Source organism: Callithrix jacchus, chromosome 14 (assembly GCF_049354715.1).
Source record: "Callithrix jacchus isolate 240 chromosome 14, calJac240_pri, whole genome shotgun sequence".
NCBI lineage: Eukaryota > Metazoa > Chordata > Mammalia > Primates > Cebidae > Callithrix > Callithrix jacchus.
Window position 1 is genome coordinate 99040221 of NC_133515.1, and position 21039 is coordinate 99061259.

A 21039-nucleotide genomic window follows, 5' to 3' on the forward strand; every position below is an offset into this window, starting at 1 on the left:
CTCAGCTGGCCTGAGAACGGCGCCTGCGCGCAGGGGTGAGAATCCACATGCAAAGGGAAGGGTGTATGCAGGGGCACCAAGAGCTCAGAATGGATGTAGCGGCCACAGCTCCGAAGCCTCTGCTGCCCCTGGTGTGGGTTAACTCCCGGCTGTGGGTGGGGAAGATGCAGCGGGGGAGGGCTGGGCAGTCAAGGCCACAGGGAGTGCCTGGGAGAGGTGGGGACAGCAGCCTGTTTACCCACCTCCATGTTGGAAGAGCTGGCATCGAATGCTGGTGTCTGCCAGCTGGCTGTCCCCCCACCCCCGGCCTGCACCCAAGGCCAGGGAATGGCCAAGGTCTGGCGAGCAGCATCCTCCGGAGAGGACAGCGAGGAGGCCGCCTTGGCAGGAGCTGCCTGCTGGATAAACATTGTTCAGTTTTTTTCTTTTTTCTCTTCAAACAAGCCCGTCTCAGCACTGGCCACATCACCCTAAACAAGGCCCCTCAGTGCTGTTGACACAAAGGCTGGGATGGTGTCATTCCAGCCTAGAGATAAAACTCTGGGATCCTCCCCTAATGGTGGGCACTTCCTTTCGGGAAGAACACCAGCAAATCAGGAAATTCCGAGAGCCGGTCTAAGCCCTGCCCTCGGGCTAGGCTCAGGTTTTTGTTGATTTGGGTGGATTTCTTTCTCCCCAAAGCTCTGCTTATTTCATATGCCCGGTCAGCAGATATGTCAGCCCCAGACAATGGCCTCTTTCTGCAGACAATGGTCAGCAGGAGGAATGTCGCAGGAGGGCAGGGCTTGGGGAGGGACAATCCTGCTTTCAGAAGCCAGTAGCCAAGTGGGTGCTGCAGGGAGGGTCCTGTTGTCACCAGGGCAGCCTCCTCAAAGGCACCATTTATAGGACCCGCAGCCCCAGAAAAGTGGATGCTTTGGGCAACAGTGGAATCAGAGGGCAGCTCCCTCGCCCACTGCTCCGGGCAGACTCGCCCTGCCTGCTTTATCGGCCTCCCGAGGCTCCTGCGACCACAATTTCTACCATGCAGACTTTGTTTAATGAAAAAACAAATAGTTACCCCCAAATTAGACCGAGGCCTGCTGTTCCCTCAGCCGCCCCTCCTGCACTACCCAGCCTGTGCCTCACTGGCCAGCTCTCCAGAAAAGAAAGGGCTTATTCATCCCCAAAGGTGGAAACTCGCCTTCTCCGGGGGAAATTGTATAACTGTTTTGTAGTGGAACTGACTGCAGGCCTCAAGGTCTTTTGTAACAAGAAAACCAGATAAGGAGGCGGTGGTGGGAGCCAATGCTGACGGTCTTCGATCTGCTCACTGCAGAATGGTTTTCTGACAGACAGCACAGGTCCACAAGTCACAATAGCTGGTCCCTGGATTTCAAGGATCCTCACTGTGATTGGAAAATTAAGTGACAGCCATGCGTGCATGCATTTATTCATTCCTCCAGCACAATGCCTGGCACATAATAGATGCTTAGTAAACATCTGTTGAATAAATGAAACATTTAATAATATCTGATTCTCTCTCGCCATGCTCAGAAAACCTTCAACAGCTCCCTATTGCTTATATTATCAATTTAACCTACCTTAGCACAGCTTACCACTTGTAACTGGCCCCCCAAATACCTCTCCATCCCTACAACCTCCCACATGCTCCCAATTCTGTGCCCCCCCAACATACATGCACATATGCTGCCTACTGTTGCTTGAACCAAACCATTGTTGTGTGAGCCTCTAGGCCTTTGTCCCAGCTGTCTCTTAACCTCAAGACCCTTCCAAGCTTCCTGGAGGGATCTGGTGAGTTCCTCTCCCATGAGACTCATGCCAGTGTTTGCTCTTCCTCTCACAAGCCCTCGCTAAAGTGTTAGGCTCCACAGCCTCGCTCTCATTTGCAGCCCTATCATGACACTTGCCACCCTGCCTTCTCTCCATCTGTTGCAATCATACTGTGCACTTCTTGAGAGCAGAAACTGAGTCTGACTTACCTCCATGTGCCCAGTGGGGGCCCAGGCCCAGTCCATCATAGATCATCAGTAACTATGGAGATCAACTCATGCTGGTTTGCCCAGGATACTCCTTGTCTTAGCACGGAAAGTCCCACATCTTAGGACACCTCGTCGTCCCAGACAAACCGGAACTGTTGGTCCTCATATCAGTGAGTAGTGAATGAATAAATGCTTAGGTCTCTATTCTTAATTTGTTCATTCACTTAACACACAGGTAGAAAAATCTGTGAGCCGGGTCCCATGCTCATCCAATTAGAGGGTGTTTCTAAATAGCTTCATTGCCCAGCATGGCAAAACGACAGCTCTTTGGGGTTGAGTTAGCCTTAAGTCCATGGGGCACCTCTCCTAGATCCCGGTTTATCTCCTCTGCTGTCTCTTTCGGCATCCACACCACGTTGTTTACCATGCATCTGTTGACATCTGCCTTATCTCCCTGGATTTGCTCTGGGCCTCCCTGCGTCTACTGCCCTCAGAACCGACAAGCCCTCTAGTTTCACAGCGGAACTCCTAGCTAAGGCTTTATAAGTCAAAAGGCTGATGCTGGAGCTTGGGTCCCAGAGCAGCCCCAAGCCCCGGGCTCTCAGAACAAGAGTGACTGTGGCCAGGATGCATGTGTCTGCCCAGCCGCCCTCAGACCCTGGGGCTGCTTGGACCCATCTGTTTCTCAGTTCTAGGTCAAATCAAGCTGAGAAAGGATCAGGCTTCATTTGACCTGAAATGGCTGGAGCATCTGGCTGCTCCTTCTACCTCCCCTACCCTGGCGAGATGAGCCTAAGACCCCCACTCGCCTCTGTGGGCTCTCAGGGACGCCATCTTTTCCATGGTGATTTCAGGGCTTCTGGGAAGTGTGACCCCATAGAGGCCACAAAGACAGCCACATGTGGCTTGAATCCCAGCTCAACCACTTATCTGAGTGGCTCTAGGTAAGTTATTTAACCTCTCCATGCTGCCTCATTTAAGCAGGGATATTGAAAATGCTCCCGTCGCAACATTGTTATAAACATAGTGGGAGATTTAGCAGGTGTCCAGCTCCCTGTCCAGCGCAGAGTGGGTGTTCCAATAAGCAAAGAGAATCAACAGCCATTTGCAGTGAATTCATTCAGCACCTGAGAACCAACCAGGCCTGTACCTTTTGGCCTCTCACTCTGCTGACTCCAGAAGGGCTAGGATCACTCACCAGGTTCTTCCTTATTTCAGGTGTGCTCCCCTCTGTGAGGACGGCCCAAGTACCAGAAGCTGCATCTAACCAAGGTGAATACAAGTTGTTCCTTTAAATAGGAAAGTTCCTAAGAATCTTTGGTTAACAAAGGATAAGAAAAACAAATATTAACAGATGGATTTTTTTTTTATCCTTGCCCTAAAACTGCACAATAGAAATAAACTGCACAATAGAACTGTTGAAAGTTGCCAAATGTTGATTTGAAAGCCCGGCATGAAAGTAAACACGAGGCACCTTGCTATGTGACCATTTGGAGGTTACATTTCGAAGAAGCTATAGTCGAAAAGCTCTCTCCTCCCGCATATTGAAATGATTTTCTTTCATCAAAAAAAGCAACTACCTGGCTCTCCAGGAAGCAGAGCCTGCTAGTCATGTGCACGATGGACACTCACCCTTTGAAAATACACACGAATTTAACCAACCTGCTCCATCCACGCTGCCTCCCTGCCTTGGCCTGTCATTTGGACAATCCCTAGCTCACCTTTCTGTTTCCACCTTTCCATGTAATCTTAATGTGTCCCTATTTATTTCTTGCTTGCTTCTATGAACACTCTGACTTTTTATTACATCAAAATGAATAGATTTGCACCCCAAGAAGTCAGGACTACTGAACAGCAAAACGATGATATTTTTGGAAAGCCGCTCTATAAGTTTTGCTTTGTTTCTCTGCAGTAGCCCTGAATTAATTACTTAGGGAAATCTTTCGATCACAACTTTACATGTGTGTTTCTGGACTCGCATACATTTAAGAATGTGCCGTGCTCATCCAGGCAAATAAAAAGGATGAATATCCTACTGGTCAAGTCACCGTATGGCAGATGTAACATAGGCAACTCTGCACGTCAGTAGCAGGTTGCTTTCTATTATAGTCTATGATTTTAAAAGTCAGGTTGGAGAAAAACGAAATTAATTGCAACAGCCATCAAGACAATGTTGGAAACATTATTGCACATGCTGTACTCATTTTTTCCAATTAGTCTTTTGAAATAGGTGCTTTTATTCCCCACTAATTTCTGAGTAATTGTCTACTTTGGAACTCCTACAAAGTGGGTAGGTATTTGAGAACCATGATGACCTATGACCTTTGACCCAAGGTGATCTTTACTTGGGGGGGTCCGTGAAAGATTGATTTGAGCAGAGCTGAGTTAGACAAACAAGTCATTCACATAACGGCAAATCAGGTAAAAATGTGAGCAACCTTTGCAGCCTGGAATTTCCTGTCTCCATAGTTAGGAATTAGGACAATACTCCTAGCTTCAGCAAGTATTGATGAAGAAGTTTCTCTATCTTCTTCAAATAGCCCTGTAAAATAATCCAATTGGGCATCTAGGTCCCGTCAATGGCTAAGCTGGTTTCTTGCCAAATACTTTTGAAAAGGAACGCAAAAGGATGCCTTTCACATAATTTAGAGCAAAAACTTAATATGTCAATCTCAAGCATTCCTGTTTTGTAAAAAAACCTTTTCTCCAAAGGGCCCAAGTTTTGGGGAGACTCTATTAAACTACACTAACTTGTTTTCCAAATTCTCTGTCATCAAAACACAGGAAATCGCATGAAAGCTTCTGATGGAGTTTAGGTCACAGGAGTTGTCATGTGGTGAGGACAAGATCACAACCAGAGAGAAACTAGTCAGTGCTGTGTGCTCCAGTGGAGCTGAGTAAAGGCATCATTCTTTTTTTTTTTGAGACAGAGTCTCTCTCTGTGGCCCAGTCTGGAGTACAGTGGTGCAATCTTGGCTAACTGCAACCTTTGCCTCCCGGGTTCAAGCAGTTCTCTGCCTCAGCTTCCAAGTAGCTGGGACTACCGGCACACACTGCCACACCTGGCTAATATTTTGTGTTTTAGTAGAGACAGGGTTTCAACATGTTGCTTAGGCTGGTCTCAAACTCCTGAGCTCAAGCAATCTGCCCGCCTCAGCCTCCCAAAGGTGCTAGGATTACAGGTGTGAGCCACTGCGCCAGGCCTAAGGCATGATTTTAGCTACCTTGGGGCATAATGTTTACCTGTCGATAATCATTCCAGAAGCCTTGGCATGGAGGATCCCAGGCTGGGAACCCCTGACCTTGAAGCATCATTCCCTCCGTTTCTAAGCCCACTGTTATGACAATATGGAGGCAGAGGAAGAAGGTTTAAGAGTCACATGCAGGCTTTGATTCTGTTTTCTCTAAGGCATTATTTATTGTTAAAGGAAAAATTTGACTTTAATGAAAATCTTAACATAGAGAAAAGTTAACAGTAATCCTATGAACAAAGTCTTAATTTTCTTCAACAATGTCTCCAGTCTTTTTTTTTTTTTTTTTTGAGACGGAGTCTCACTCTGTCACCAGGCTGCAGTACAGTGGCACAATCTCAGCTCACTGCAACCTCCACCTCCCAGGTTCAGGTGATTCTCCTGCCTCAGCCTCCCGGATGCTGGGACTACAGGTGCGTACCACCACAGCCAGCTAATTTTTCTATTTTTAGTAGAGACAGGGTTTCACCATGTTGGCCAGGATGATCTTGATCTCTTGACCTTGTGATCCACCCGCCTCAGCCTCCCAAAGTGCTGTGATTACAGGTGTGAGCCACCGCACCTGGCCAGCAGTGTCCCCAGTCTTTATCCACATGTACACCCTCACTATTGGTGGATTCCATACTTGCAAATTCACCTACTCACCAACATGTATTTGTAACTCCAAAATCGATAGCTGTAGCATTGTCTTGGTCGTTCAAAGACATGTACAAAGTGGTGGAAATTTTGAGTAGTTCCACATACGTGTTCCCAGCAGAGTTTGAACAGGACAAGTTCTGCCTTTTTATTCCAGCTCTCATACTGTAAATGAGCGTTCCTTTCACAGACTATTTAATGCCCATGTTTTTTGCATTTTTGTGCTTTCTGTTGGAATTCTGTTTTAAATGGCTCCTAAGCATAGAGCTGAAGTGTTGTCCAGTGTTTGGCATGTGCCTTACAGTGAGAATATGTATTAGATGAGCATTGTTTCAACATGACTTCACGGGCTATTAGCCATGAGTTTCATTTTAATGAATCAGCAAGATTCTGTCTTTGAACAGAAGCCTGCACAAAATAAAGTTATGAATTGATCAACAAAATATTATAACCAGAGGCTCTCAGGACTCTGTGTTCCTCCTAAAGGCAATGGTTCAGTATTCACTAATTCAGTGTTCATGGTGATATGGTTTGGCTGTTTCCCCATCCAAATCTCATCTTGAATTGTAGGTCCCATAATCCCCATGTGTCGTGGGAGGTAGAGATAATTGAATCATGGCTGCAGGTTACCCCATCCTGTTCTCATGATAGTGTGTTAGTTCTCATGAGATCTGATGGTTTAATAAGGGGCTTCCTCCTTCATTGGGCACTCATTTCTTCTCCTTCCTGCTGCCATGTGAAGAAGGACATGTTTGTATCCCCTTGTGCCATAACTGTACATTTCCTGAGGCCTCCCCAGCCCCGCAAAACTGTGAGTCAATTAAACTTCTTTTCTTCGTAAATTACCCAGTCTAGGGTATGTCTTTATTAGCACGATGAAAACAGATTAATACAGTAAATTGGTACTGACAATGGGAAGCTGCTGTAAAGATACCCCAAAATGTGGAAGCAACTTTGGAACTGGATAACAGGCTGAAGTTGGAACTGTTTGGAGACCTCAGAAGACAGGAAAATGTGAGAAAATTTGGAACTTTTAGAGACTAGGAGGGCTCAGAAAACAGGAAGATGTGGGAAAGTTTAGAACTTCTAGAGACTTGAATGGCCTTGATCAAAATGCTGATAGTGATATGAACAATGATGTCCAGGGTGAGGTGGTCTCAGATGGAGATGAAGAACCTGTTGGGAACTGCAGTAAAGGTCACTTTAGCTATGCAAAGAGACTGGCTGCATTTTGCCCCTCCCCTAGAGATCTGTGGAATTTTGAACTTAAAACAAATGATTTAGAGTATCTGGTGGGAGAAATTTCTAAGTGGCAAAGTGTTCAAAAAGAAGCAGAGAATAAAAATTTGGAAAATTTGTAGTATGACACTGTGACAGAAAATCAAAATCCATTTTCTGAAGAGAAATTCAAGCTGGCTGAAGAAATTTGTATAAGTAATGAGAAGCCACATGTTAATCACTAAGACAATAGAAAAAATGTCTCCAGGTCATGTCAGAGATCTTCACTGCAGCCCCTCCCATTGCAAGCCTGAAGGCCTAGGAGGAAAAAATGGTTTTCTGGGCTAGGCCCAGGGACTCCTGCTCTATGCAGCCTAGGGACATGGTGCCCTCAGTCCCAGCTGCTTCAGCTCCAGCCATGGCTAAAACATGCCAACATACAGCACAGGCCATTTCCTCAGAGGGTACAAACCCCAACTCTTGGTGACTTACACATGGTATTGAGCCTGTGGGTATACAGAAGTCAAGAAGTGAGGTGGCATAACCTCCACCTAGATTTCTGATGTATGAAAATGCCTGGATGTCCAGGCAGAAGTTTGTTGCAGGGGCAGAGCTCTCATGTAGAACCTCTGCTAGTAGGGCAGTGCAGAAGGAAAATGTTGGGTCAGAGTCCCCACAGAGTCCCCACTATGACACTGCCTAGTGGAGCTGTGAGAACTACAATCCTCCAGACCCCAGAATGGTTGGTCCACCAACAGCTTACACTGTGTGCCTGGAAGAGCCACAGGCACTCAACACCACCCCATGAGAGCAGTGAGAGGGGGACTGTACCCTGCAAAGCCACAGGGGAGAGCTGCTCAAGGCCATGGGAGTCCACCTCTTGAATCAGCATGAATTGGATGTGAGACATGGAGTCAAGGAATATCATTTTGGAACTTTAAGGTTTAATGACTGCCCTATTGGGTTTCGTACTTGCAAGGGCCTGTAACTCCTTTGTTTGGGCCAATGTCTCCCATTTAAAATGGACATATTTACCCAATGCCTGTACTACCATTGTATCTAGGAAGTGACTAACTTGCTTTTGATTTTACAGGCTCATAGAAAGAAGGGACTTGCCTTGTCCCAGATGAGACTTTGAGCTTGGAATTTTGAGTTAATGCTGGAATGAGTTAAGCATTGGGGAATGGTTGAAAGGGGAAACTGTGTTTTGAATTGTGAAAACATGACATCTGGGAGGGGCCAGGGACAAAATGATACAGTTTGGCTGTTTCCCAACCCAATCTCACCTTGAATTATAGTTCTCATAATCCCTACATGTTGTGGGAGAGACTAGGTGGAGATAATTGAATAATGGAGGCAGTTTTCCCCAGCTTGTTCTTGTGATAGTTAGTTCGCATGAGATCTGATGTTTTTATAAGGGGCTTCCCCCTTCACCGGGCACTCATTCTTCTCCTTCCTGCTGCCATGAAAAGAAAAACATGTTTGCTGCCCCTTCTGCCATGATTGTAAGTTTCCTGAGGCCTTCTGAGCCCTGCAGAACTGTGAGTCAATTAAACCTCTTTCAAGTTACCTAGTCTCAGGTATGTCTTTGTTAGTAATGTAAGAACAGACTAATACACTTATAAAACACAGCTACCATGAATAACAAGGCTTACTTGTACTTAGAATTTCCTTTCCTGTTTATCTCAATTCATAGATAAGAAATTATCAGTACTGCCATACACTAATACTCCTTTGAGTGGACAAGCCATCATCTACTTTACTATTTCCTTATTGTTGGGCCTCCAGTTTATTTCCAACATTTCAATTTTATAGATGAGGCTACAAAAAGAATCTTCATGGATATAGTGTGTGAGCCCCACAAAGACATCTGTTATATATGAGTCTGCATTCCCAAAACATATTTCAGTGCTTGACATATAGTTTACCTCAATAAATGTTTATGAAGTGAGTGAATGACATAAGGTTGGACAATGATGACCAGAGACAGTCGGTCCAACAGGCAAGACAGTCGGTCCAACAGGCAAGACTCTTGGTAGGTGTTCAATAAATGTCTGTTCCTTGATACCTGAATATCTACTGACCACCTGCTATGTCTCTGTAGCTGGCACTCTGCCTGCATCTTTATTTTCATTATATTGTTTAATCCCCACTACCTTTGGAGGTAAATTTTATTAGCCGCATTTTACCAGTAAAGAAATTAAGAGTTACATAAGTTGTCTGTCAAAAGTCACACAGCTAACTAGAGCCCCTGCCATGACTCTCACTCAGGTCTTGGTGATTTCAAATACCCTGCTTTTTCTAATGCACCAGGCTGGAGCCATCTGTGGTCCTGAGCCTTGCTGTCACAGCTCTTGTGGTCACCAGATCAGAGGAAGCAGGACCGGTTGGTCTCCTACAAAGGCCACTGGGACACATAATCCCTAAGGCTCTGCTTTCTCTTCCCCTCCCCATAATTCTCCCACCTGAATTCCTCCTTTCTCCTGTAATCACATACGCCCAACATGATGGCTGTTCCCATTCTCTGGTCCTGGGCTCTGCCTCTATGGAGGTAATTGGGGGGCACTCAGCCTTCAATACCTTGTCCCAGGTTAACTGAAACTCACACCTGACTTGACTGTGATGTGGGAATGGATGCAATGATGCAAAGAGGGCAGAGGCTATTGGATTCCAGAAGCTTTTCAAGGTGGGGCTTTTGATCTCCTCTTTTGATTTGAATGGATCTGAGCTGGCGGTAGGGACGTGAGCAATGCTGGGCCTTTCTTGACGTTTATAAAAAATGAGGTAAAGATGGAAATGAGGCTTATTTCCTCTACATTTCAGAAATGTGGGGATCATTTTTGCTGGTATTCACTCAGGGAGGGAAGGCTGTCTGGTATTAGACATAAACCCTCAGCTTTGAGATCACGAACAGACCTCAGACATGATGGTGGCTCCCCAAACAAGGGCCAGCAGCTTCTTGCAAAGTCAGAGGCACACTGGTCGGCCTGTCGGTAACCCTTCTCATTTGCTATTTTGCAAAGCATTTAAACTGCCCTCACGGTCTCAGCCTCACAATCCCAACAGGGAGGAAGAGAGAAGATGGTGTTTCCTCCTCTGGGAACGTCTTTCCCCTCTTACCTATCTGGGGCACTCTCACTTCTCTTTTGGAACCCAGGACTAATGGTTTTCTTTCTCTGAAGACTTCTTGGTCAGAACACTCAAGAAGTAGTCACGGAACCCCTTTTGCCTACACTGCACTTGATAGGTTCACTGTACCCAATACCATGTCCTAAGAACATGGGCTTGTATGTCTGTCTCTATTGTGGGCAGAAGTTGTACCTCATCTAGCTCTGGTCCCAAGTGCCTATGTAGTGTCTGTCATATAGAAGGTACTCTGAAAGCACTGAATGACCAAGTGGGAGAAGATAAAGGTCAGCTTCTTTAAAAGGAGATGCAATGCATTCTTGCCCTTTATAATCAAGTGGGAGAAGATAAAGATCAGCTTCTTTAAAAGGAGATGCAATGCCTTCTTGCCCTTTATATATATATATATATATATATATAATTAGAGCTAGGATCTCATTCTGTAGCCCAGGTTGGAATACAGTGATGCAATCATAGTTCACCATAACCGCAAATTCCTAGGCTCAAGTGATCCTCATCCCTCAGCCTCCTGAGTAGCTAGGACTACAGGCACCTCACACCGTGCCCAGCTAATGTTTTTTAAAAAAAATTTTTTGTAGAGATGAGTGTGTCAGTATGTTGCCTGAGCTGGTCTCAAACTCCTGGCCCCAGGCATTGCGATTATAGGTGTGAGCCACTGTCCCCAGCCCCTTACCCATTTGTTTAAGTATCTGAAAAATTCAGTGCTGTTTTTGAAACATAGAATCTTTGAAGGGAAAATTAGCTCTAAGTTCTCCTTTCATGCAAGAGTCCTCTTGTTGGCATCTCAGAAAAAAATACTTGTTCAGTACCTCCCTGGACATCCCCACCGATGGTGAGCTGGGGGGATTTTTCATCAATCCTAACTTTCTGTAGGAACTCTGCCTTCATCATCACTCAGAACCCCTGAGACTCTGGAAGATGAAACAACAATTATAATAGTAATGCTCGCCAGGCACGTTGGCTCACGCCTGTAATCCTAGCACTTTGGATGCCCGAGGTGGGCGGATCACTAGGTCAAGAGATCGAGATCATCCTGGTCAACAAGGTGAAATCCCATCTCTACTAAAAATACAAAAAATTAGCTGGGCATGGTGGTGCGCACTTGTAGTCCCAGCTACTCAGGAGGCTGAGGCAAGAGAATTGCTTAAACCCAGCAGGCGGAGGTTGCGGTGAGCTGAGATCGTGCCATTGCACTCTAGTCTGGGTAACAAAAGCGAAACTCCATCTTAAAAAAAAATAGTAACGCTCATGGTTTGCCCACAATCATGTCTATCAGAGCAGCTAACATTTATTGAGAACTTATATACCAGGCACTTTTCTTGGTGGTCTACTTACTGATCCTCATATTGGCCCTCGGAGGTGATACCATTATTATCTTCATTTTATGGACAAGACATTTGAGGATGAGAGAAATAAAGTAACCCACTCAGGGTCACACAGCTAGTAAATTGCAGAGCTAGGATCGGACCCAGGTGGTGTGCCTCCTGAACACGCATCCTAACCACCACGTCTGCTACCCTTTGGAAGTGAATGAATGGTGCTTCTTAATGCACCAGGTTCCATCGTAACCCTTTTCCATATACCAGCTCACTTCCCTCTGGGGACAGTCCTGTGACAAGCTAATACTTCCATTTTACAGAAGACTGGACTAGGAGAGGAGAAGTCACACACCACATCCACCATACAGTACAGGATCCGTGGACCATAACTGGACCAGGACCATGCCAAGGACACTGCCTTCTACGTAAGGACGCTGTGACTCAGAAAATGCTTATTTTCTTTCTATGCCGAAATTCAATTTGTACAAGTTCATTTTGCACCTGTCAGTACACACCTAGAATACCCAAGAGGCCTCCTGCCTCTTTCCCCACTCTGGGCCTCAGTTTCCTCAACTATAAAACACAAAGATCCTCTCTTACCTTGCTATAGCGTCCTATTTTTAGCTGAGGTCTAGGGAAGAGAAGGAGGGAAAAAGGGGAGCGGGAGGAGGAAGAGGATGGAGGTCATCGTGTTCTAGGGGAGTCATTTAGCAGTAGGATCCTGTACTTTAGGAATGGGCCAAATGAGAACCTAGAAAGAGTAGTAAAAGGAAAACCAAGAGAAAGCCACCAGGCTCCTGGTGATGCCCTCAAGATTCTTTTTCTGTTTCTGCCTTACCAAGTAAAAAACACTCTGTAGAACATCTCCCTTCTTAGATATTCTAATAGTAAGCTGGCCTAGCTTCATTTCCGGGCAGTGGAAGGAGCTGGTGCAGACATACGTATCTTAAAAACCTCTCAAATGGGCTGGGCACAGCAGTTCATCCCAGCACTTTGGGAGACCAAGGTGGGTGGATCACCTGAGGTCAGGCGTTCAAGACTAGCCTGGCCAACATGCTGAGACCCTGTCTCTACTAAAAATACAAAAATTAGCTGGGCATGGTGGTGGATGCCTTTAATCCCAGCTACTAGGGAGACTGAGACAGGAGAATCTCTTGAACTTGGAAGGCGGAGGTTGCAGTGAGCTGAGATCATGCCATTGCACTCCAGCCTGGGCCAACAAGAACGAAACTCTGTCTCAAAAAAAAAAACCCTCTCAAATGAGCAATTCTAACACTCTCCTCCCACCCTCACCCCACCCCATCCTGTGCTCCTGCTCTCCAAGGCTCCTTCCGCCAGCTGTTCTAAGATTAATTGTCCAAAAGAGCACCAGGTGGGGACCCAGTGGGCGTATCCCATTGACAAGCCACTTTGCAAGAATTGAGGCTTGCAAGTTCACCTGGAGAGCAGGCAGGGCCAGCTGCTCTCAGGACAAACTGCTGCACCTGCTGGGTGGGCTCCCTGTGACCACAGCCCTGGACAGCAGTGAAGAATCAGCTCTTTGTGAGCTGACTTGTGGTTTGGGCTTCTTCTGCCACAGCTCATCAGCACTATGGGCCATGCAGTACACACTGCTGGGCACCCTGTGTGCACAGGGAACATGGCATGAGGGCCTCAGCTTAGGGTAAACTAAAAGCAAAATGAGAGGCTGCCCCCTACTTGGTGACGATGGCAGGAACCTATGCACTCTCTCCCAAAAGGGAACCATGAGGAGGTAAGACCTGGGGCCCTCTGCCGCTCTCCACTCAGGCTAAGGAAGGAGCCAGGCTTACCTGGCTGTGAGGCAGGCTGAGTGGCCAGCTGCAGTGGTCCATCTACCCATGCACCAAAGGCCAGGGCCTGGCCCACCTACAGCACACAGAACGAGAGATTCATCTCTCCTGCTTCCTACAATTGGGCTAGACAGGGTGAGGCAGAATCCATGGGAAACATCCCAGCTCAGTGGCCCCAGCTCTTCCTGGGGCAGGTTGTCTCAAAGTATCAACTTGGACGGTGGGGGATGAGGAAGCTGGGCTCCAGCTACGGAGCTCTGAATGCCGCCCTCAGCAGCAGCAAGGCTAACTGCACCTCCGTCTTCTGGCTTCTGTGTCTGCTGTTCAGATGGGCTCAACTCAGAGGGAATCGCAGGGTATAAGCAGAAACACAGCTTCTGCAGTAACATCGGGAAGAACAGCCTGGCCCAAATGTGCCCCCGCATCCCAAACTCCAGCACTCTCTGCAGTGGGAGCCCAGGCTTAGGACACATACCCTCTTCCCACACCATCTGAGAAACGGACCTGAGACAAAGGACAGATCATACACACTGACAGGAAAGGGTCCCTAGTGCAATCTGACCACTGCTCCTCTCAGGGCCTCAACTTGCTTGTCTGTAAAACAAGAGTGAGACAATAGCAAAGACATGGAATCAACCCATGTGCCCAACAGTGGTGACTTGGACAAAGAAAATGTGGGCCGGGCGCCGTGGCTCACGCCTATAATCAATCCTAGCACTCTGGGAGGCCAAGATGGATGGATCACCTGAGGTCAGGAGTTCGAGACTAGCCTGGCCAACATAGTGAAACCCTGTCTCTACTAATAATACAAAAAATTAGCTGGGCGTGGTGGTGCACACCTGTAATCTCAGCTACTCAGAAGGCTGAGGCAGAAGAATCACTTGAACCCGGAAGGCAGAAGTTTCAGTGAGCTGAGATAGAGCCATTGCACTCCAGCCTGGGTGAAAAGGGCAAAACTCTGTCTCAAAAAAAAAAAAAAAATGTGGTACATATATACCATGGAAAAGTATGCATCTGTAACAAGGACTAAAATCATGTCCTTTTTAGCAACATGGAGACAGCTGGAGGCCATTATCCAAAGAGAGTAAGTGGGAGCTGAATATTGGGTACACATGGACATAAAAATGGAAACAGACTCTGGGGTGACGGAGGGAGGAAGGCAAGGGTTGAAAAAAAACTACCAAAGTGACAGATTCATTTGTACTCCAAGCTTTAGCATCACACAATATACCTTTGCAAGAAATCTACACATGTAACACCTGATTCTAAAATAAAAATTGAAAGTGGGGGGGCAAAGGGGGGAAGTGAGAATACCTGGTTAAGTGAAACAGTCTGCAAACCATAATGTGAAGAATACTGATCACCGTCAGAGGGAATCGGGTCTGGGAGTTCTGGGTCTGTCCTGGCCTTCCTCAGACCCTCTGTCCTGGGAACCCTGCAAGGCCTGCAAGTGTATATCATCGTCCTTTCTGGATCCGAGGCCCCGGGCATTGCCAGACCCACGGTGGGTGCTCACTCTGAGCTGGTGAGAGGAGGACTCAGTTCCATTTATGAAACTGGCAGGTCTCAACGTGGCCTCTCTCCTCTCCCACCTGCCAGCTATGCCAGCAAATCTCGTTAAGAGCTTCAGAACTCTGCAAGGGCAAAAGCACAGACACTAGGTCGCATACTTGAGGCTGGAGACCTTCGTTTCCCATTTAGAAAAGCTGACGTTGAGCACTCCCATTGGGAGGAAAGAGGAGCCAGCCGGAGCTTTCTCCCAACTAAAACGGCTGCCAACCAGAGTCCCTGGGGACTGACAGAGAGAGAGAGCATGGGACTCAGGTGAGCTCCCAGCATTGCTGCTGGGCCAGGCCAGGAAATAGAATTCGGGGGGGGGGGGCTCCAGCTCTCAGAATCTGCAATTGTCTCTTGCCCTGCTCCCTCACAGATGTGGCAGGCAGAGATAAATGAACAGCAATCAACAATGAAACTTCCACTTTCTAATGAACTTGGTGAAGTGCACCTTCTATTTTTAACTGGCCCAATTTCTCAGTCACATCACATGACTTCTATTGTCTTGTCTGAGAATTATGAACAAGAAAGAGAGAGAGAAATTGGGCCATATTTTCTAGTGCTATACGGTGATGAACTCTCTAGTTGCATGTATATTTCCTCTTTCATTTGTAATTTGCTAAGTAACCTTAGAGAGAAAAAAAATGTGCCTTTTTATAACTTTGGTGCTCTATTTAAAGAAACTAAGAATCATAAAATGACCTTATCGAGGTCACATATAAAGTTCTGAGCTAAATAAGTTGCTCTGGAAAATATGTCAATATTCTAGGTTCGTTTAACTTCAGGAGTTTCAGAAACTATTTTGGTTTGGAGGTCAGGTGGGTTCATCCTAATTGTTTCCAGTTCATGTAAAATTTCATCTTATATTGGGCAGTACTCTAGGATAGTAAGATGGTTCTTTTTTTTTGTTTTTTCTTTTTTTGAGACAGGGATTCACTCTGTCGCAGTCTGGAGTGCAATGGCACGATCTCAGCTTACTGAAACCTCCACCTCCCTGGTTCAAGTGATTCTCCTGCCTCAGCCTCCTGAGTAGCTGGGATTACAGGTGTGTGCCACCACCCCCAGCTAATTTTTGTATTTTTAGTAGACATGGGGTTTCACCACGTTGGCCAGGCTGGTCTCAAACTCCTGACCTCAGGTGATCCACCCACCTCGGCCTTCCAAAATGCTGAGAGTACAGGTGTGAGCCACCACACCCGGCCCATAGTGGGAAAGTTCTTGAGGTAAGCTGTGAATTAAACATTGCTCTGTTTTTTTTCTACCCGTGTTGCCTGGCTTGGGCAATTTTCTCAACCTATATATGCTTCAAGTTCCCCCTCATATCTTTCCCTCAGTCTCTGTGTGTGACATTTTTCAGGGCAATTGTCAATTTCTTAAAGACAGTATATAACTCATAGCTCACCATCCCTGAGATAAGGGGAGGAGACCGTTGTTTCCTACGTGTTACATGTGAAAGCCAAGGTGGTTCCTTAAAAGTTACCAGTTTGGACAAATCAGCTTCACCGCCCTCAACTCTGAATTACACAAGTTCAATATATCCTAGAAATATGAAATCTGAATAACCTTGCTGGAAGTTTGATATGTGTTAGGAAGCGAACATTTTGGCACCTTAAACAGTTCCCAACTCCAGATCTATTTCTCTCACTGTGATGAGGTACCCTGGGGCCCACAGCAGACTCACAAGAGCACTGAAATATATATATACAGTTGTTTTTTTTTTGAGATAGTTTCGCTCTTATTGCCCAGGCTGGAGTGCAGTGGTGCAATCTCAGCTCACTGCAACCTCTGCCTCCTGGGTTCAAGTGATTCTCCTGCCTCAGCCTCCCAAGTAGCTAGGATTACAGGCATGCACCACCATGCCCAGCAGATTTTGTATTTTTAGTAGAGATGGGGTTTCACCATGTTAGTAAGGCTGGTCTCGAACACCTGACCTCAGGTGATCCACCCGCCTCAGCCTCCTTCTTCTTTCCATTTATGGGTATTGTTACTTCAAATAACTACTAATTCATTAGGAGATACTTGTTTTTTTATATATATATAACTACTTAAACAGAACTGTTCGGTATTTCTCTGGCCTAGGAGCACCATCATCCAAAAAGTTTGGGAAACCTCTGGTTTAAGCCTATAACCCTAGGAGGTAGCCTTTCAGCCTCTTACCTATACAGTGATATTAGAAAGCAAGGTTAAGGATTTTGAATATTATTTCAGGTTGTATTTTCCCAAAAAGGCCTCAGCAATACTTCTGGTCCCATGTGTGTTTCTAGAACCTTGCCACTCCTCACATCAAAGGACTGAGTTTAGAGCTATGTTCTCTCTTTATCGCCCTTGTAATCTGGATTCTGCCCCTGCTGTTTCACTGGCACCAAGGACGCTGAGTCAACCATGGCTTCTCACCTGTATATACCCATCACCTTTCCCAAGCCTTGCTCTCTTTGAGACATCTGTGGCACTTGGCACCGCAGCCACCCTCTCTAAATCTCTTCCCCTCTGCTCTGGGCCTGCACACTCTTGTTTCTGTCTTCCTAAACCTGGCTGCTCTTTGCCTGTTGCTTTGAGTGGCTTCTCTGCTTGGCTGCTAAACATAGCGATTTCTGACAGCTCAGCCCAAATACATCCTGCTCATCTCTCTCCCCAAAACTGAGCTTCCAACCCTGACTTGCCTAGAGCTGAGTGATTCTCCCAAAGACTTACACTTGAAATTCCCACTTTTCACTCCTCTTTGTCCTTGGCCCGTCACAATCCAGTCATTCACCCTAGTGAATCTTCCTTGCAAGTGTCTCTTGAATTCATCCACTCCTCTTTTTCTCTGTTCCCCTGTTATCTTCAGACCTGACTATTTTGAGCCAACACTGAAGGCATTCATATGTGTTAAATAATAATGCCAACCCCTTGGTCATCTCCTGGACTTTGGTTTCTCTCCCTCTAATCACTGCTGCCACCAAAGTGATCTTTCTAAAACCCCACCTTGATCATATCACATGACTACTTAGAATAGTGTGATATTAATATTGTCAACTTGATTGGATTGAAGGGTGCAAAGTGTTGCTCCTGGGTGTGTCTGTGAGGGTGTTGCCAAAGGAGGCTAACATTGGAATCAGTGGGCTGGGAAAGGCAGACTCATACTCACTGTGGGTGGGCACCATCTCATCAGCTGCCAGTGCAGCTAGAATAAAGCAGGCAGGAGAAGATGGAATAGCAGATTGAGTCTTCCAGCCTTCATCTTTTCTCCGTGCTGGATGCTTCCTGCCCTTGAACATCAGACTCCAAGTTCTTCCGCTTTTAGACTCTTGGACTTACACCAGTGGTTTGCCAGGGGCTCTTGGCCTTTCGGCCACAGACCGAAGGCTGCACTGTCAGCTTCCCTACTTTTGAGGTTTTGGAACTCAGACTGGCTTCCTTGCTCCTGAGCTTGCAGATGGCCTATTGCGGGACTTCACCTTGTGATCGTGTGAGCCAAGACTCTTTAATAAACTCACCTTCACATATACATCTATCCTATTAGTTCTGTCCCCTAGAGAATGCTCATACAAATAGTAATATTCAAAAAGCGTTAGTCTTATACAAAAAGCAACAAGAAGACAATACATGTTGATGATTCTTTGGGAATTTATCATAAGGGTGTCATACACTTTATATTATAATGTTTGGAGTTTTTGCCTTACTCATGCATTTCTTTTATAATCGGAGAAAAAATTTTAAAAAGGTATTATCTTAAAAAAAAAAAAAGATTGAGTTTAATTTTTCCCCCCTTGGAACATGAGGCAGGTTTAGTGACTTGCTTCTAATGAATGCCACCTAATAACAATGTGCAGAAGAGACACTGCGTGACTTTCAAATATAGATTGAAAAAGTACTCCAACTTTATCTTCTCTCTTGGGATGCTCACCCTGGGAACCCAGCCACCATACTGTGAGGAAGCCCAAGCAACCCACATGGAGGGTCCACAGGTTGAAGTCCATTTGGAGAGGAACTGAGACCCCCAGTCAACCGCCAGCATTCACCACCAGGCATGTGATGGAGGAAGCCTTTGGCGGTCTCAGCCCCCAACCTTTCAGTCTCATAGCTAATCAGACATCATGGAGCAAAAACAAGTCATCCTCCATGTGCCCTGAACAAGAGGTGGGGGTAGTAGGGACAGTGGAAGGAGTATGGACATAGAAAGCTCTGGGTTCAAATCCTGTATCTGCCTCATATCAGCTTTGGTACCTTACATAAGTCACTTACCTCTAAACCTCGGTCTCCTCATCTCTTAGGATCTGAGATGTTGCAGAGCTCAGAGCAAGGTCCCCAGCATAAGGTCAGAGACACAGTAGATGCTTAATAAAGTATAAGTGAGCTCATCTGACAGCCCATCCAATCTTCAGACAGCTTTGTTAGAAACACTCTCTTCTGTGTGGATGAACTGAACTCTGCCTGGAATGCCTACCACGGACTCAGTCTTTCCCCGGCAAGGAGGAACAGGAGGTGGACCACTCCTCCTTAGTCAGCAGCCTTCAGACACCACTCTTTCCTCCCTCCTCCCTCTGCCGAGTCCCTTTCCTACTCCCCACCGGGAGCCTTCTGAAGATGCAGAGGGCCTGTGTATTGCTGGTGAGGCTGGATACATTGAAAGACTTGTTTGCATGGTAACTCCTCTTTGAGTCAGTTCAGCTGCTTCCGTCAATACAGCCCTCAGATAAGATGCTGTAACTCAGAATGTCTGGCTCAAAAGCAAACTGCTACAACTGAATCATGCGTCCTGCATTAAAGTCCACCCCCTTCTCTCCCGTGCCTGGCCTCACCACTGCACAAACAGAAGCAGAAGGGAAAGGTCCAATTATTCCATGGAGATTTAGCTACTGTATTGACAACACTCCACGTTAATTCCCAGAAAGCATTCAAGCCCCGAGGTGGGGGTGGGGGTGGGGGTGGGGGCGGAGGGAGGCAGGGAGGGAGGAAGAGCTGGCTGTATAACTGGGTGAGAGTCATAGCCGCTTTTCAGCTGAGTCTGACCTAGTTTAATGAAATCAGGTCATCTGTGAGCTCTTCATTACCCTCAGACTAAACAGGACCCAACAGAGCAGCCAATGTCCCTGGCCTTTCAGAATTCTGCTCATTCGCATTATGACATTTTGATGTTGGGTCTTAATGCATGTTGACTTAGTGGCCTGGCCCCTCCAAAAATAGTAAACAGCCTGGGTAAAGGCTGGGAAGTAAACAAGAGGACTGTTTTAAAAACCACACACACAAAGGCAGTGTAAATACCCCAGGTCCCTAGCCTGCATCCTCGGGGAAACCAGCAGACAAAAGGCAAGGAGTGTCCTCGACCATTACACCATTACGGCTGATGGATGGATGGAACTCACCTATTATCCTCCTGCCTTCTCGCATGGAACTCGCAGCTTCAGCAGATCTTCGGGGCAGGGGGCGGGGTTGGAAGGAAATGAAACTGTCAATTGAGGGACAGTATGGAGGATTCAAGGGCAAATTGCTCCCCAGCAACTATTGTAGAGGACAGGGACAGTTAACCCCCTTGAGACTGTCCTATGGGCCGGTGATGTCTTTATTTGATCTGCTGCCCAATCTGCATTGTCCTGAAATCAAAGCCTGTGGCCAGGGAGGCTGAAAATGATCCTTCTTCTCTCAGCGGATGCTCATTAATTGAACGAATTTTACGGAAGTAGTTGATATATGTGGGTTCCCTGCTCCTATCAGCCAGACGATCAGGCTCAGCAAGGGTAGGGTACTGTATCGGTGCTAAACACCCCCTAGGTGCTGCAGTGCATAGGTGTCTTAAGGACTGTGTGTTTGGGGTGTGCTGGTGGTGGTGGTGGTATTTTTAACTTAAGATAAACTTACCAATGGGCACAGGCTGGTGAGGGCTGAGAATCAGGGGAGGCAGGAGGGAATTCCTAGATACACTGACTGCTCTCTGCAGCCCCTAGACAGGTGTGGGGTCTCTAGTCTCACAATGTGATGAATTTGGTCTGGGTTTGGCTAATGGTATGTTGGCTTCTGCCTCTCAAGCAGTAGCCCAAGGTTGAAAAATCCCTTCACCTTCCCTCCTCAAAAAACCCTTGTTCCTTGCCAGTTACCTAATTTAAGTACCCAGTCCCTGTTGAGAGAGATGTGAGGACTGCAC